General features: G+C 68.8%; 1 protein-coding gene across 1 annotated transcript in view; it reads right to left on the minus strand.

Moving 5' to 3' along the window:
• PTP4A3 (protein tyrosine phosphatase 4A3) overlaps window positions 1-13,941 on the minus strand; it is a 31,103-nt gene extending 17,162 nt beyond the window's left edge. Inside the window, exon 1 of the mRNA XM_072733806.1 lies at window positions 13,922-13,941. The gene's annotated coding sequence lies outside the window, so the exon portion shown is untranslated. The remainder of the gene's footprint in view (window positions 1-13,921) is intronic.
• Window positions 13,942-16,757: the final 2,816 nt, after the last annotated feature.

Below are 16,757 nucleotides of genomic sequence, written 5' to 3' on the forward strand. Positions count from 1 at the left end.
GGAGGGACTCATCTTGTGTCCCAAACCGCACACTTAGTGATGGGCGAGTCCCAGGCTTCACCGCTCCTTAGGGCCCCAACCCCTCACCCCGGGCGCTCTACAGTCCCCGCTGCAGCCCCCTGCCCCCGGGGCCTCCCCTGCCCCCAGCCTCCTGCCTGGGGAGCCCCGGCGCCAGAGGTCTGGTTACGTGTCAGCAGCTTCCAGCCTGCAGCCCGTTACTCTGCAGCGTAGGGTCTTGGGTCGGGAACTCGTGGGCTCCAGGAGGAAGAGCTTGGAAAGCCTGCCCCAGCCTGCACCCACAGCCCCCAGTGCTGTCCCCCAGGCCCCATGGGGCTGGCGCTGACTCCCAGCACACGGCACCCGGTCTCCAAGGTCCCCTCAGGCCGGTGCCCAGAACGGGCATGGGGCCCAGCAGGGCGCGGAGCTTCATGGACACACCAGGCCCCCAGGTCAAGCCCCAGCCAGGGATGGGGAGGCCCAGAGGGAGCCCCAGTCCTTGCCGCCCTGCCCAGGGCCCCCCAGCCCCTCCCGTGCCACAGGTGCACACACAGGACCCTCAGCAGGCAAAGGGAACGCGGCGTCAAGCCCAATGCCAGCGGGGAGCAGGACGGGGCCCCAGCCCAGCATCCTCAGGGGAGGCGGCTCTGCCCGTAGACTCAGCGGCCAGTCCCCGCGCCCGTCCAGCCACTGTACCCACGGCACGACACAGCAGCTGCCCAGGAAGCTGGTGGCCCGCGGTGGCTGGGCCTCGGGGCATCGTGGCGTGGAGGCCGCTGCTCACCACCCTCCAGAAGCCTGGCCAGAAGAGGGGACTGCGGCCGGCTGTGCCCGGGTCCACGGGGCACCCGCAGCCTGAGTGATGCTCAGCCAGGCTCAGCTCACCGCTCCTCGCACATCCCAGGGACAAGCAGGGGGCAGCCCCCCCAGCAGGGAAGGCCCAGGACACCTCCGTGTAAGGTCCCTCCACGCGGTCCCGAAGGCACCCGTCAGCCCACTTCGTGGATAAGGAAACTGAGCCCCTGGCCATGCGGTCAGTGCTGGCCTGAGGCCCCAGCCCCATGAGGGCCCGCGCCGGGATTCGGAGGCGGCCCAGGGTGGGCGCTTCCGACGCATCTTCTCCCTCAAACCACCCCTGGTCGGGAAGTGGAGGCCCAGCCCTCCAATAGACGCCAGCGCTCCAGGAAGCCTCGTCACCCAGCGCCTGCTTCGGCCCCGGGGCCCCCACCCCTGCCCCCACCCCGCACGCAGGGTCGCTGCGGGCCAGGCGGGCAGGAAGGGGGCACGAGATGGCCGAGGTAGCCAGGGCCGCGGGCCAAGGCCCTAGTGGACGCGCGTCAGAGGGGCCTTCAGGAACGACGGGAAAGAGCTCTGACCTGGCCTCGGGAGGCCACGTCCAAAATAACCGGCCCCACCGCCCTGTGCGGACTCAGCCGGGCGCACGTACGCCTCTCGGCCCCGGGCGCTGCCAAGCTGGGTGCGGAAGGTCACGGCTATTTCTGGGCCGGCCTGGCAGCGAGACGCGGCCCCCCGGAGCCCCCAAAAAACCAGTGCAAGAGGGCTAGGTCGCCGGCCCCAGGACGCACAGCACAGGGGCCTGCAGGTCCCCCCCCAGGTGCTGGGCAAGCGCCGCCACCCGTCCTCTGCGAGCCGCCTCTCTCCAGAAGCCCACCCAGCACCGCTAGGATGTCGGCTCCATATCAGCCCCCCCGGCACCCCCAGGCCATCGCAGTGCGCCAGGCCCTGAGCTACACCCCCGGGCGCACAAGGAACCCCGTCCCGTCTCTGCAACAGCAACAGGGGTTCCGCTCCCCGCCCTTGCAGCTCGAGCCCCGAGCACACACAGCCCAGGGCAGTGTGAGCACCCACGGCCCCGGGGGCCACGTGCAGCCCTAACCCCGTAGAGGTCATAACCTCGTGGGTGCCATCAGCCGTGAAACCAACGGGAGCCCGAGGCCCAGAGAGGGCATGAGACTCGGAGGCGGAGCCAGGCCAGCTCCCTCCGTCACCCCCACCCAGGTGTGGCTCTGCCCCATATTCCTGCTCCGGCTGTGACTGCTCCCAGAGGGTCACCGGCTTGGGATTCTGGCCGGGTTCCCATCCTGGCTCCCCAACCGCAAGCTGTGGGATGTCGGGCTCATCCCTCAAGCTCTCTGGGCCTCAGTTGGATCATCGGTAAGATGGGTTCGTTGGAAGCTCCTCCTTCACGGAGCTGCGGACGGCTGTTCTGGGGTCTGGGAGGACGCCTCCCTCCCAAGCAGCCGTGCCTGAGCCCCTCGACTGCTTCCTCTGTGCCAGACACCCACGGGGTCTGTGACAGGACTGCAGGCCCTGCAGGAGGACCCACGTGCAGGACGGTGGTTCTCCCCCGGGTTCCTTGGCACGCCCAGGGGGCTTCTTTCCTGCAAAATGTCCCAGAGCCTTTAGTCCCCTATACACGTGGTGACCTGGGGCAGGGGGCAGCCAGCAGCCCATTTGCAGAAGGTTTCTGACACCAGGCACAAGCAAAGTGGGCATCTCGCAGAACCTCGGAACACCAGCTCGGGCCGGCCCCAGGCCCCAGCCTCCCAGCCGGGAGGGCAGGAGAGCCTCCCCGCCTGGCCTCCCTGCCTCCCGCTCACCCATGTGGCTTGGACCATCTCCTGGTTGTCAGGGCAGCGACCATCACATGCAGACAGAGCCAGAGCCCAGGCCAGGCCACCCTGACCCCCAACCAACCCCCAGTCCCCTGCCTAGGGGTCCCCAAGGCGGTCATGGGTGGTGACAGGGACCCGAGGGTGGCAGGATTAGCTCCTGGCCGCAGCCGTCGGCAGCCGTGAGGACAGCAAGGCCGGATACCTAGCCCGAGCGGGCAGTGAGAAGGTGCGAGCCACGAGAGGGGAGGGTCCACGAGAGGGGAAGCACCCCGCCCAGGCCCCCACGAAGCGCCGGCCATGCCACCCTCACCGGCGCCCCTGCCGGCCCCTCAGCGGCCCCACCCCCACCGTCGGGGCCGCCTCCCCAGACAGAAGGCAGCAAAGGCCCCAGCACGGCACGTCCTGGGGAGCCGGCGTCAGGACCCCTGAGCGCCTGCCCAGCTCCCAGAGGGGGAAGCGTGGGACCGTCACACCCGGAAGACCCAAGGGCAACCCCTCTTCTCCGGGGCTTCTGAGAAACCTCCCGGCACCGTATGAGGGACGGAGGCGCCCGCGGGCCTGGCTCCCTCCGGGGCAGCAGGAGGCCCGGCCGTGCCACCAGGCTGGGGGCAGACCTGCACTTGGCAGCCCGCCGCCGGCTCCAGCCCCCTCTCCCCGGGCTGCACCAGGGGTGGGGCTGGGGGTGGCGGGAGCCCAGCCCCCGGGGCCCAGGAACCTCGTCCCACTTGGCAGTGCCGTGGCAGGCCGCTCCGGAGCCGGGGGCACGCCGCAGCTCAGGGGCTTCCTCCGGCGGAACGGGCCAGGACGAGGTGGCGCGGCTGCTGGTGGGCACCTTGGGGACCAGGACGCCCTGGGGCGCAGCTCCCTGGTGTCGGAAGGAAGAGCCCGGGCCCGGTGGCCGGCGCCCCCAAGGCATGGTCAGCGGGAGAGCGTCCAGGGACGGACGGGGGAGGGCCGTGTGCAGAGGTGACCAGGCCCGCGTCCGCCTCCCGTCGTCTGACCCTCAGCAGTGCCGTGAGCCGCCCCCCGCCCCGGGCCCTGCGGAGCCTGCCCCCCCGCAGGACGACAGCCACACCGCATCGGGGGTCAGGAGGGTCACAAAGCAGGGAGGGCAGGGGACTTCGCACCAGAACCCAGACCTGTCCCGGAGCCCGGCGCCCGTCACGCCCTCGACCAGACTCGGCGATGCCGCCCCGGTTCCTCCGAGCGCCCTCGGCCCAAGCGCGGCCAGCGGGGTCTGCCCTCTCGGCTGAGCGCGGATCAAGTCCCCCCGTGCTGGACGCCCGGGCAGAGCTGCCCTAATCCTATTTCGCAGACTTTACCTGAGAACTGCTCAGGCCAGACTGCGGGGCACGGAGCTGGCTACATTTTTTTTTTTTTTTGAGATAAAATTTGCTTGACGTGACGTTTGCCATTTTAACTATTTTAAGGAATGCACTTCGGTGGCTTTTAGCATCTTCACGGTGTCGTGTCATCGTCACCACCAGCTCGTTCCAAAGCATTTCCAGCCTCCCAAAAAGCAACGGCTCACCTCCTGCAGTCCTGCCCCGATGCCCCCCGGCCCCGATCCCCGCCGCTGCCCCGCTGCCCAGCCCCCGGCAGCCACTCATCGGCTTCGGAGCCCATCTCCACGGATCTGCCACAGAAATGGAATCGTGCCCCACGTGGCTGTGGTGCCTGGCTCCCCTGGCTCAGCATCAGGCATGTGGTGACCGCGTCAGGCTTCACCCTCTTCGTGGCTGAGAACCAGTCCACCATGTGGAGACCACGCTCCGCTCATCTCCCAGGCCCGTCCCCCTTACACCTGTCCCCTGCAGGGACTGTGCCCACCAGAGAGCAGGGCTCACACGGGGGCTGTTCCAACAAACACCCACAAGCGCCCATTCTTCCGAGGCGCCCGCGGACCGGAGCAGCAGGAGGCCTACACCCCCCCCAGCGGAACCAGCGGAGCTCCTCAGGCGCCCACGTGAGAGAAGAAACCCAGGGAGGGACTATGCCGGGGGTCGGGGGGTGGGGGGCAGGGCCTGGGGGGTCCAGGCAGGAACGTGGGCGTGGAACAGGGTGGGAGCCCCTGGTCGGCCCCCTCCCGGGCCTGTCAGGGGTGCACCAAGCCGCTGGGCAGGGACAGGTGGGCCCCCCAAGGGCTCCAGGCTGGGCAGCGGGGCCCATCTTCAAGGTCAGGAAGGACTTGTCAGAGCATCTTTAGAGGTTACAAACACGCGCACGAGGAAGTGAGCACGGGTCAAAGATTTATTCAAGGGGCAGGGAGACAGCAGGGCAAAGCGCTTCAGAGGTGAATCGGGCACGGAGGGCTCCCAGCCGGCAGCGACGGAGCACCGGGCCCCGTGCGAGGGCCACCGTCTCCGTCAGCCCCAAACGGCACACGCCCAGGGGACTGCCAGAGTCCCGGCCACCCCCAGCTCATGAGCAGCAGGGACGGGCATCTCGGAGAGCTGGGTGGCCCTGTGTGACCTGCTGGAGAGCCCCAGGCCCCAGGGCCCCCTGAGAAGGGCACGCGGGCCGGGCGTCCGGGCAGACAGGAGGCAGGAAGGGGCCGGCAGCAGAAAGGTGGCCCGGCCTCCAGGGGAACCCGCGGGGCAGGCAGCGCTGGGCGGCCTGAGTCTCGGGCACCACGGGGGCGGGCTGGTCTCTGCAACCCCAGGTCCAGGTGTGTCACACAATCGAGCACCAGGAGAGGAACAGAAACCCCCAGAACCCCCAGCGGGGGCAGGAGAGCCTCCATGGGGGGGGGTGACAGGTGAGACAGCACTGCCTCGGCCACCCGCTGTCACCGAGACTTTGGGGAGCGTCTACCCAGAGCCAGCCCCCACCCGGGCATCCTGGGTCCTGGGTGCCCCACCCTGCCCCCCACTCCCTTCCTCACGCCTGCAGGCCCCACCCATCAGCTGCTGCCCCCCCACTCCCCTCCCCACCCCTGCAGGCCCCACCCACCGGCTGCTGCCCCCACTCCCCTCCTTGCTCTGCTCCAGCTTCACCTGTGCTCCTGCTCTCCCAGCGACCTGCCCTATGCCAGGAGCACTCTGTCCCCACATCTTCCTATGCTGTCACCTACCCAGGATCCCTCCTGGCCCCACCTGCCCATCCAATGCCTCCCCCCTCCTTGGAGGCCCGCCCACCAGCTCACAAACACCAAACACCTAGATGCTGTCCATGGCTGTGCTCAGGTCCAAGGGAGTGCGTGGGGACAAAAGTTCAATTCCTGGCACGACAACAAAGTTGGCCACAGCAACCCGGTGGTGACCCTGGGGCCAGATGCCCACAGCTCACAGCCCCTGATACAGCAAGAGAGGCCCTTAGCCCTCCAAGAGCTCCTGCCCAACCTGACTGCCCAATACACAGAGAGCCTCCTGCCCTCCATCTAGCGGCCACCCAGGCCCCCCTGTGGAAAGGGAGGTGAGTGGGGACCCCGGCCTTATCCTGCGCCATCGACACAGCCCCTGCACCCAGGAAGAAACAGCGTAGGGAGCTGAGGCCAGCCACCATCCCCAGGCCAGCCTCCCCCGGCTCTGGACTCCTGGCCCAGCGCCCCCCACCCCACGCCCCCTCCAGGCTTCTCTCATCGTAAGAGGGTCTCAGCAGCCCCAGGACGCAGCCCCCACCTCGCTGCCTCACTCATGCCTGGGCACGCAGGAGCCACCACCTTTTACAGCCTCTCTAGTCCCCCTTACGCAGCGGGGCGCCAGGCCAGGGCTGCTCAGACGGGGGCAGCCCGGACTCTGCAAATGGGGCACCCACACCTGGAGGCCAGCCGGGTGGCTGGGCCACAGACTAGTGGGCCCGGCGCGCAGTAGGCGCTCGGAAACAGCTGGTGACCCCCTGGGCCAGGCCCACGGACGCCACTAGAACATCCAGTCTCACCCCAGACCCGCTGACGGCCACGCCTCCCGGCCACCGAGCTCCTGGATCCCGGATCCCGCCCCAAGTCCTGGTTCTCACGCTCACTTCCTCACGGGAGGGGTGGGGGAGACACTCACCCTGCCCCCAGAACCCCGGCACACTCTCAGGGAGGGCTTTGCCCATAAGGACCCTGCGACAGAGCCCGCCAGAGTGGGGGAGGCGGGACGGGGAGGGGAGGGGTGAGGACAGGAAGAAACGGGGGGGGGGGGGGTGCTCCTTAGCTCCCGAGGCCCCCGGGCAGGGCCGCCTGCCCCCCAGCCCCCCAGGCTCCCTCTGAGGGCGGAGGCACGTCGGGCGCGAAGCAGCCAAGGGCCCGCGGGGTCAGCGTCCTTCCTCGGGCCGGGCAGACCCAGCTGGCAGCGTCCGTGGGAACCGTCCCCGGGCCCCGCCAGCCACACTCGGGCCAGTCAGTGGGCATCGGGGCCGCTGCAAATGCCAGGGCAGCCGGGCACGTCCCGAGGGGCGGAAGCCGGGCCCTGATCCTGCTGGAGGCATGTCCAGACCTGCAGGCCGACCCGAGGGTCGCCGAGGGGAGCGTGGAGAGAACAGTCTCGGGGCCACCACCAGCCCTACCACCACCATCCGCGCCCCCAGACCCTGCCACCCCTCTGCTTCACCTCCCAGCACCCGCTCCCTTCAGCCACGCTCCCAGAGGCCACAGCCTCTGCCCACACCTGCTCGCCTGCCCCCTGCCTCCTGCCCCCTCCTTCTGACCAGCTGGCACCGAGGTCCCCCTGGCCCCATTTAGGGGCCCCCCTGTGGCTCCCTGGGCCCTACCCCTCCCCGACCATCACAGAGCAGCAGGGCTGAGGCTGGGCTTCATGGGCCATGGCCATGCTGGGCCCCATCTGAGGCCCGTGCGGGGGAGGGGTGGCAAGCAGGCTGGACGTACCGACGGACACATTTGATGAACAGCTCCGCCCGCACTCCAGCCCGCGTGCCCCAGGGGGCCCGGGAGCACCCAGCTCCGCCCTGGTCAGTCCTCCGTGCTCCCTGCCCCCCTGCTCCACTGGGGACCCCCGGCCACTGGCTGTCCTCACAGGCCTGGGGGCCCCTCGGGACGGCCCTTCCGGTGACTTCCTGCCAGGGAGGCTGGGGGAGGGTAAACAAGGCCTCCAGATGGCTTCCTGCGGCTGCCCGGCCGTGGGAACATCCCAGCCGCCGAGGTCACGGAAGAGCGGGTGGGGGGGCTATGTCACCAGCAGCAGGGCACCCACGGTGCGCCTCGGCTGCCGGGACCCAGCGCCCTCTCATGCTTCCCAACATCCCCACGGAAGGGTTTCCCACGCCGCCTACAGAGGGGCAAACTGAGGCACAGGCGGGCAAGTTAGCCAAAGGCCAGAGGTAGGACCTCCCCTCTGCTCTCCGGACGCCCCTTTACCAGGCTGTCACCCCACCGGTGGGGGCCCGTCCTCCCTGCCCGACTCCAGAGATGGGAAAATCGAGGCCAGAGAGGGGAGCGTGAGCTGGTGGCCGTGCAGGGCTGGACCCCCCGTGCCCTCCCACCCCCCTCACCTGGGGGCTCCTGGCTCCAGACCCCTCTGCGAGGACTGCACCAGCCCGGCTGAAGGAGCTCGGGACACAGCTGCCTCCCACCCCAGCACACTCCCCGACCTGCCCCCCCGAGCGGGGTGCCCCACCCCAAACACGCAGCCCCCACCTGGGAAACGGCTAGCTGGGACGGGGGCCCTGGGCGAGATCCCACCGCCGGCCCAGAGCGGGGCTGACCACAGAGCTGGCCCCGCGACACCGTTAACTTGCCCCGAGCCCTGGGAGTCACCCCCCCACCGCCGCTACTGCGATGCCCACATCCTTCACCCCCAGGCCAGATGCCCCCTCCTCCCAGAAGGCCACCGTGACTTCTTGCCCCACCACAGCCTCAAAGTCTGAGGGTCCCACACTCTAGGAAAGTGACTGCTGTGTCCTGCAGGTCTTGCTCACCCAAGAGTCCCTCCCAGGGTCAGGACCCCCTCACTCTGCCTTCTCCCATCCCAACGGGGGCCAGTGCAGGGCTGGGCAGCTGGGCAGCCCCTGCTGGGTCACAGCGGCCAAGATGGAGCTGGTGGGGGAGCTCCTGGCCTCCTACACACGGGGCCATCCCGACCCGGACCCCTGGGTTCACGGGTGCCACCAGGAGGGGCCCGTTTCAAGTGAGACGCAAACTGTCTGCTCCAGTGAAATCAAGCCTGTGCCCAGAAGCGCGGAGCCCACAGATTGCCTGGGCTGTTTGAATTTTTATGAGGAACTAAATCTGGACTAAACCATCACCACGACAGAGTGGGGCCCCGTTGGGATATCCCCCCACCACATGAGCCTCAGGGCAGGTGGGGTTGCCTCTGCCCACCCCCCACGGGCCCACCCCGCCCGAGAGCGCACCTGACACCCAGAGAAGCCAAGGCACCACGGGCTGCGCTTCCCGAGGTCACGGGCCCTCGGTGAGTGTAGACGGAGAGCCTGGTGTGATCCTGTCACACGGAGCTGAAGGGAAGCAGCAGCCTGGCTCAGGTGGCTGAAGCTTGGCCACCAAGGCCACCGCCCTCAGCCTGACCTCCCATCCAGTCTGCTGCGAGGTCCATGCTATGCTCCGAGCACCCCATTCTCCAGAAAAGAAAACTGAGCCCCAGGAAGCACAGGGGACAAGCCCAGGGTCACCCAGAGAGACCCAGCAGAGCCGGGACCGTGGCTCTGGGCTCCTTAGGACCACGTGGAGGGGACGGCGAGGTTACCGCGGAGAGCCCCGGGCACCCCCAGGCATGGCAATTCCCAGCAGATGGGCCACGGGGCAGCCGGCCAGAGAGTAGCCCAAGAGGAGCTCCACAGCTGACCCCGCAGGGACATGAAAACGGAGAAAATGTTTGCTTTGGCAGGTCCTGGTCCAGGCAAGAGAGTGGGGAGGGGGCCAGGGTCCCGGCACCAGCAGATGGCGGGGGGCGGGGGTGCCAGCAGAAAGGAGCACCCTCAGGGGTGGGGCCAAGCGAAAGAGGTAAAGCCCACCACGTGCAGCCTCGGGGGGCGGCGGCGGGTCAGGGGCCAGCAGGGGGGAACCCTGGGTGGGGTGGCGGGGAATCCTCGGTACCCTCCCGCACCGCTTCCAGGAAGCCTGAGTCACAAGAGGGGCCGCGGGGCCAGCAGAGTGGCTGGGAGCACCAGTCCCATGGGAAGGGGCCAGGGCAGGGCCTCCACCCGCTGGACCAGCCCCGGCTCTGGGGTCTCTGCGGCCAGGCAGGCCGTGGGAACGGGCCTCCGCAGCTCCCAGGAGGGGCCGTGGGGACAGAGGCGCTGGAGAGGGCAGCTCAGAGCCCCCCGTCTGCGGAAGGGGAAACTGAGACCCCAAAGGAGAACTGGCCCGAAGCCAGGCAGCCAGTGACCCATCGTGCACTAAGTGTGCTCTGGGCAGCGGTGCCCGGACGCGGAGGCCCAAGGCAGCGCTCACCCTGACGTCCTCGGCTTAGAGCCCCGTCCAGCACATCAGCCCCCAGCCACGCAGCCAAGACCCCAGACCCCCACGGCTGGAGCCGTCCCCCTGACGCTCCCACTTCTAGGCCCATACCTCAGGGACGTCAGCCCTCCAGGCTCTGCTCATGCCACCACCCCTGCTCTAGAACACGCCACGGCTCCCCAGAATCTGAGTCAGGCTGCAGTCTCGGGCTCCCAACCCTCCATCCGCCCGTATCGGCAACGGTGCTTCCTGCCTGGAGGCATCAGAACCTCCTGAGGGACACGTATGAGCCCCTCGAGGAGCACCAAGCCCGGGGGGGTGACTGCGTGGTTGGCGATCACTATCCTGTCCAGCCCTCATTTGCTGGTAGACTCTGGCAACGACGCCCACCCCAAGGGCCACCCAGCAGGACAGCGGGAGCCCGAAGCCCCCTTCTTGGCCCTGTGCCTCCCCCAGCAGGCAGCCCCCAAGCACAGGACACAGGGCCCTCCTCCTTGCTGGCCTGCAGTGACCTTCCACCCTCCCGCACCCTGAGCACCCGCCAAGCTCGGGCCGGGCACACAGGAGGAGCACAGTACCCACGGGCCGGAAGACCCAGGACAGAGCAGGATCAGCGGCTGGAGGCCTGGGCACCTACAGCGGGAGACGGGCAGGGCAGGTGCAGGTCTGAAGGCTGACAGGTCCCACTGGGCCCCTCCAGGGCCAGACCCTCACCCCAGCCATCCCCGCAGATGGTCGCCTCAGAGAGGGAGACACTCCAGCCACCTCCGTGCCCGCCAAGCCCTCATGTCCAGAGGTGCCCACCACCTGCTGCCTGGCTGAGGACACACGCCCAGCTTCTCCTTTCTGTTCCCGGGGCTGCCCGCTGAGGCCGGGCGGGGACAGACCCCAGACCAGGCGGGCAGAGTCCGACCGAAGGCAGAGTCCACCAGAGCAGGGCCACACATGTCCAGATGCCCGTCCTCGGTGCCACATGCCCCAGCTGGCACAGAAGAACCTGGACACACCCCAGGCCCGCCCTCCGCCCCCTCGGCCACCTGCATCGTTGGCCCAAGCCAGAGAAGGGTCTGATGAGACAGAGACACGCCCGCGGGGGCTCAGCCACACGGCCTCCCCCAGGCCGTCCTCCCCACCACCTGCCAGCCCCCGACCCCAGCCCATCGTTTCCTGGCACATTTGCTACTTGCGCGCATGTGAGCTCCCGGGCCGTCTCCTTGCACCGGGCCGCCAGCTCCAGAGCAGTCCTGCGCACCGCCTGTCAGGGCCCGGCACACAGTAGGCTCTCGAGCTGGCTGGCACACTGAGAACAGAAGGCCCGCCTGGCTGCTCAGAGCCAGATCCCAAGCCACCTTGCCACCCTAAAGGCGCCCAGCCCGCTGAGGACCACCGCACAGATGGCGAGAACCCTCCCGGCCCCCAGCAAGGAGGCTCGGCGCCGTGGCCATGGTCCAGGTTGGAAAGTGGGACGTTGTGTTTCCCGCACACCTTCAGGGTGCCAGGGAGGTGTCCGCCCACGCGCCTGACCCCACGCCCTGCTGCTCCCATCTCACAGATGCAGAAACTGAGGGCCGAGGCATGAGGAAGCTGGCAAGAAACTCGAAATCCAGGCCCTCTTGACTCTAGCTCAGCCTCACCTGTTGTACCTGGCAGCACTGGGAAAAGCCCCCAGGGACCACGAGGGGTGCCAGGGACTGAAGAGAGGAAGTGACAGCAAGGGGGGCCAGGAGGAGGCGGGGCAGCTCAAAAACAGCGCCCTGGGGTGGTCTAGGTGGGCTTCGTGTAGGAGGCAGCCAGCCAGGCAGCTGGTGGGGAGGCCCGCCCCTCGGAGGGCACAGGCCAGGGCTGGCCGGCGGGGAGGAACCGCAGCGCACTGTCTGGTTACAGCCTGCAGTTAGGCCTGGAGCCCCCGTAACGGGCAAGGCCCAGGTCTCGGGGGGCGGTATCAGCTCCCCAGCAGCCCCCGGCTCTGCCCCCCCAGCCAGATGCTGCCTGGAGATGCCCGTACCCTTTCTACATGAGCCCCCCCTTGCTGGGCCGGCCAGCCAGTGAGGTGCCAGCGTCCCCATCTGGGTGGGAGCCCCAAGACCCCAGCACAGGACAGCCCACCGGGCAGCAGGGCGGGCTCCCAGCAGCTCCGCTGACCGCGTGCGCCTCCTCCCAACGCCGCGGGCGTGAAGTCACGCAGGCCAATGCTTCAAGCCAGCGCCTGAAGGGCACTTCCCAGCAACCGCTGCCCAGTGCCCTGACGGCACTGTTGGGGTTCCCAACCCTGGCACCTCCAGGACCCCCTCACCTTCCAACCCGCAGACTCATCTAGAAAAGGAGCCCGGCCACCAGGCGTTCCCCCGTCCAGCCCGGCCACGCCGCTGACTCCGCGTTGGCCAGCCACCCTGGGCCAGGGCCTAAGCCGGCACCGAGGAGACAGAGGGGACGAGCTGGGGCCCCCAGCCCCATCCTGGCGGCCAGGGAAGGTGTCCTGGAGAAGAGCAAGAGCGAGGAGACAGCCCGGAGGTCCCATCCGTTCACCACCTGCCTCCTCTCCCACCGCACTGACCCCACCCCGCGGGTGGGGGGCGGCCCATGACCTGCCCTGCCGCCCTCCAGCCAGTGGGCTCCTGAGGCTGCCCCTCACCTCACCCCCGATTCCAGCACAGGGCCTGGCACACAGAAGGGCTTGGCAACCGCTATGGGCTGTGTTGGGGGTGGCCAGCTCCTCACAGGGACGTCTGAGGGGCAGCCTCTCCCCCTGAACAGAGGCCATGAGGGTGGAGAGACACCCACACCCGCCTCAGGTTAGGCCCCCCAGGATCAGTGCCTCTGCTGTTTGCTCCCTACTACAGCGCGCTGGGTGGGGCAAACAGCACCCACTCCACAGATGGGCAAACCGAGGCTCTGGTTAGATCTGCAGGTGAGGTGCACCTGACTCCACCTCCCTGGGCCTCCTCACAGCGAAGCGGGTTGTTCCCCCTCCCATCACCTCATGGGAGGATCTGAGGTCAGTGAAGCATGGCCTCCTGCAGGGAGCTCTGAAGGGGCCCTGGACTAGAGGACCACAGGTACCCCGGACCCACCTGGTCCACACCCCACCTGCTCCGGCCCAGGTGCACGCCCCCCTGAGTCCACACTGATGCCAACCGCTATCACAGGCAGAGTCGGCCGCAGAGCCCGAGACCAGGAGACCAGGTGCAGCGCAGGCCTCGCGGTTAGAGCCCCACCCCAGGGCTGGGGTGCCCGTGGGCGCTGTGACCTGCTGGCCTGGACGCCCTCTGCCGCCCTCAGGGCTGCCGTCACGAGTGGGCAGCCTCACCCCGTGGCCAGGCACGGCCTGAGAGGTCACCCGCCCACACGGGGGCGCGCTCGGGGGCCTGCAGCAGCGGCCGCCCTTCCCCACCAGCTGCCCAGCGGAGCCGGAGCCGGAGCCGGGCCGAGCGCACAGCCACCTGTTCATCGCCGACACCTGGCTCCGCAGCCGGGCTGGGGCTCGGACAGGTGGCAGCGCCAGGCTTCCAGCCCTGCCAAGGGTGCGAGCCGAGCTCAGGTCAGCCCTGTCCTCCCGCAGGACCGGGACGCCCGTGGGGTTACAGCAGCAGAGACCAAGTCCCCCCAAACTGTGCCGATGGGGAACGGGGCGCCGACCGGGGCGCAAGACCCAGGGGCATCGGGCCCTGGAGGGGGGGGCAGGGGACGGGGTCACCGGGCCCCAGGCTCAGGAGCGGGCTCCGTCCTTCCAGCCTCCCGGCCGAGCCCCTGCACGTGGCCGCGCCCAGGCCCGCGTTCCCGTTCCCGCAGGAGCCGCGGCGGCGACCAGGCCGGACGGGGGGTCCCGGGACGCGCCCCGCGCAGGAGGCGGCCGCGCGGAGAGCTGCGCGCCCCCGGCCCCGCGCGCCCCCGCCGCGCGCCCCCAGCCCGAGCGCGCGCCGAGGAGACTGACCTGGCGGTCCCGGCGCCGGCTCCGCGGGCGGGGGCAGCGGCGCGCGCGCGTGCACGGGGGTCGGCGCGCGCAGCCTGCGGGCGCGCGGCCGGGGCTGCTGGGTCACGTGGGCGGCGCGGCCCAATAGGAGCGCTCCCCACCGCGGCCGCGTGCGCGCGCGCGCGCCCCGGAGGCCCCGCCCCGGAGAGAAGGGGCGTGGCACGGGGGCGGGCCCAGGGGTCAGACCTCGGCCCCGGCGCGGGCGGGCCAGCTGCGGGGCGCGTTTCGGTCGCTCTGGGGCCGCCGGGGGGGCGCAGGGCCGGGCGCCCCGGGGCTGAGCGGGGACCCGGGGCCAAGAGTCCTATGGAACCTGTGGGTGCCTCGACCTCCCCACTTGTCCGCGGGGCTGCAGGCCGAGTGCTGGGAGGACGCGGCTGCAGAGCCGCCACCCCCCGCCGCGTTGGGGTCGCACAGGGTTCGAGGCCCCGGGAGCCGGCGCCTGGAGGGGGTCCTCAGGGCGTGGGCCTGGAGCCCCCCGGGGGGGCGCACGCGCAGAGGTGCCCATAGAAGCAGGCCCAGCGCCGTTGCTCTGTGCCTCGTGGGCCTGCCCCAGTGCAGCCCCAGCCAGCCTGGGGGAGGTTTGGGGGCTGGTGGGGGGCCCCTTGGGGATGGGCACTTCCCCGGAAGCTCGTGGCCACAGGTGGCTGCGGAGGAGGCCCAGGACAGGGGGACCAGCGAGGTGGGCACGGAATCGCCAGTGTCCCCCCACGCCAGTCCATGGATGCCCCCTGCCCCCCCCCAGCAAATGCCCAGCCTCTCCTCCCAGTTGGAGGCTCGCCCTGGCGCTGCCTCCACGGCCCGTCGGGCCACCCACCCTCGGCAGCCAGGGTGACCCTGGAAGGCAGGAGTCAGAGCGCTCCCCGCTCTATGCAGAACCCTTCGTGGTGGCGCTTCACCGTCCCAAGGCCATCTGATGGGGCCAGGGCTTGCTCCTCTAGGCTCCCTCCACTTGCCGCTGTCCTGCCGCGGCCTCCAACACGGGCCTGCTCTTCCTCCAGCAGTCAGGGGCCATCCCACCCCAGGGCCTTTGCACCTGCTATTCCTTCTGCATGGAAACTCGCCCCGGACAATCCCTGAGCTGCCTCTTTCACACCTTGTACCTGCCAGCTGCCTGGCTCCCCTGAGAGCTCAGTCTCCCCTGGCCGTCCCCCCACTCAGCTCTGCTGTCCTCTTAGCTCTGCCAGAAACTCCCCCCCAGGCAGTTAGGCTCAACGCTGATGGTGGTCTGGGTGAGGACCCCACCTGTGTCCCCCGCAGCATTCCCAGCATTCACACCAGCATCTGGGACAGATGTGCTCATGCATAGATGGGAGTGATCTGATGGTGCCCAGAGGCCCCCGGTTCCTCCGCTAGAGTCAGCAGGGGGCCAGAGGACCTGAATTCTAATCTCTGCTCACCAGCTCCTCTGCTGCCCACACAGCCCCATGAGGTGGCAACTGTCGTTCTCCCTATTTTGTTGATGAGACATGGGGGGGGGGGGGTCTAACAACTTCCAAAGACCACACGGTAGGTCAGGACTAGACCTTTTCCAGACCTCCCACCTTTAACCACACAGCTGGGGCTCCCTGTCCTCGGTGCAACATCTGGGGTACATTCCAGGCTTGAGGTCCTGGCAAAAAGGACTCCCACTCCGCGGGGGTCTCGGCATCCACCGAGGCAGCCCGTTGCCCCGTCACTGTGGGACTCTCAGGTTAATCTGCTCCTAACGTTTAGCTTGACGCAGGAGCACCGCACCTGTACCCCCCCAGCCCTGACTTGTTTCAGACTCTTCCTCCTCCCCTGCCTGAACTCTCACGGTGGGTCTCTCTCTCCAGGCCCCCTTTGCAGGGGGGCAGGGGTGTGGCCTCCCCCGTGGGCTCCCGGGCCCGGGGTCTCGGTCATCTCCTGGCACCTGGCACCAGTGCGGGCAGGGAGGAGGAGCTGGGGCAGCTCCATCCCCAGACGCTGGTTGAGTGCCGACCCCGGCCAGGGCCTCTCGGGGTGGCCGCACACCATGCCCCTTGGAGGAAGGACCCAGTGTGGCAGTTAGGGCGTCGAACTCAGTTACGGCAGAGTCGGGGTTTTAACCCGGGTCTGGGGAGCCTGGGGAGCACACACAGCGATGGGTGGGACGCAGGGGCGAGACAGGGTGTGAGAAGAATCCTGATTTCTCGGTGGGACGGGCTGGCTCAGAACCGACTTCATTGTGATGCGGGAGAAGAGGTGATGGCTGAGCGGGGGACCGAGAGAATCCGAATCCAGGCCTGAGCTGCAGACGCCCAGACCCCCGGGATTGAGGAAAGCTGCATGGGAAAGACCCCATCCCCACCACCGCCTCCCCCAAGCTTGGTGAGAAGAGCCCCCCTCTGGGGGTAGATTAGGAGCCGCCAGACAGCACAGGCCCCTGGGGCGGGCAGGATTAGCAGATTAGCTTGGAGCAGGACAAAGATGAGGTCAGTGCTAAGTGGATTTCCAGAAAGCGGCCTCCAGGGCCCTAGGCCTGGCTGTCCCCAGACCCCAGAAGCAGCAGGGCTGCAGGAGGGGCCGCGAGGCCACCCCGGGGACCACAGGTGGGCTGCAGGTGGCGGCCTCCTCTTCTGAGCCTCCGCCGGCAGGCTGTATGCTGTAACCGGTCCTTGCCTCGGTTTCCCTGTCCAGAGAGCGGGCCCATCGTGCTTGCCCCAGCCTCAGAGGGTAAGACGGTGCTCAGTCCGCCACCCTGAGACTGTCCTCTGAGGGTCATCCCCAGAAAGCTTGTTGTTTAGTGTCAAGTCCGTGCAGGTGCAAGTGTACCCGTGACACCAGAGAAGACGCCCTG

The sequence above is a fragment of the Vulpes vulpes genome, chromosome 13 (genome assembly GCF_048418805.1).
Source record: "Vulpes vulpes isolate BD-2025 chromosome 13, VulVul3, whole genome shotgun sequence".
Taxonomy (NCBI): domain Eukaryota; kingdom Metazoa; phylum Chordata; class Mammalia; order Carnivora; family Canidae; genus Vulpes; species Vulpes vulpes.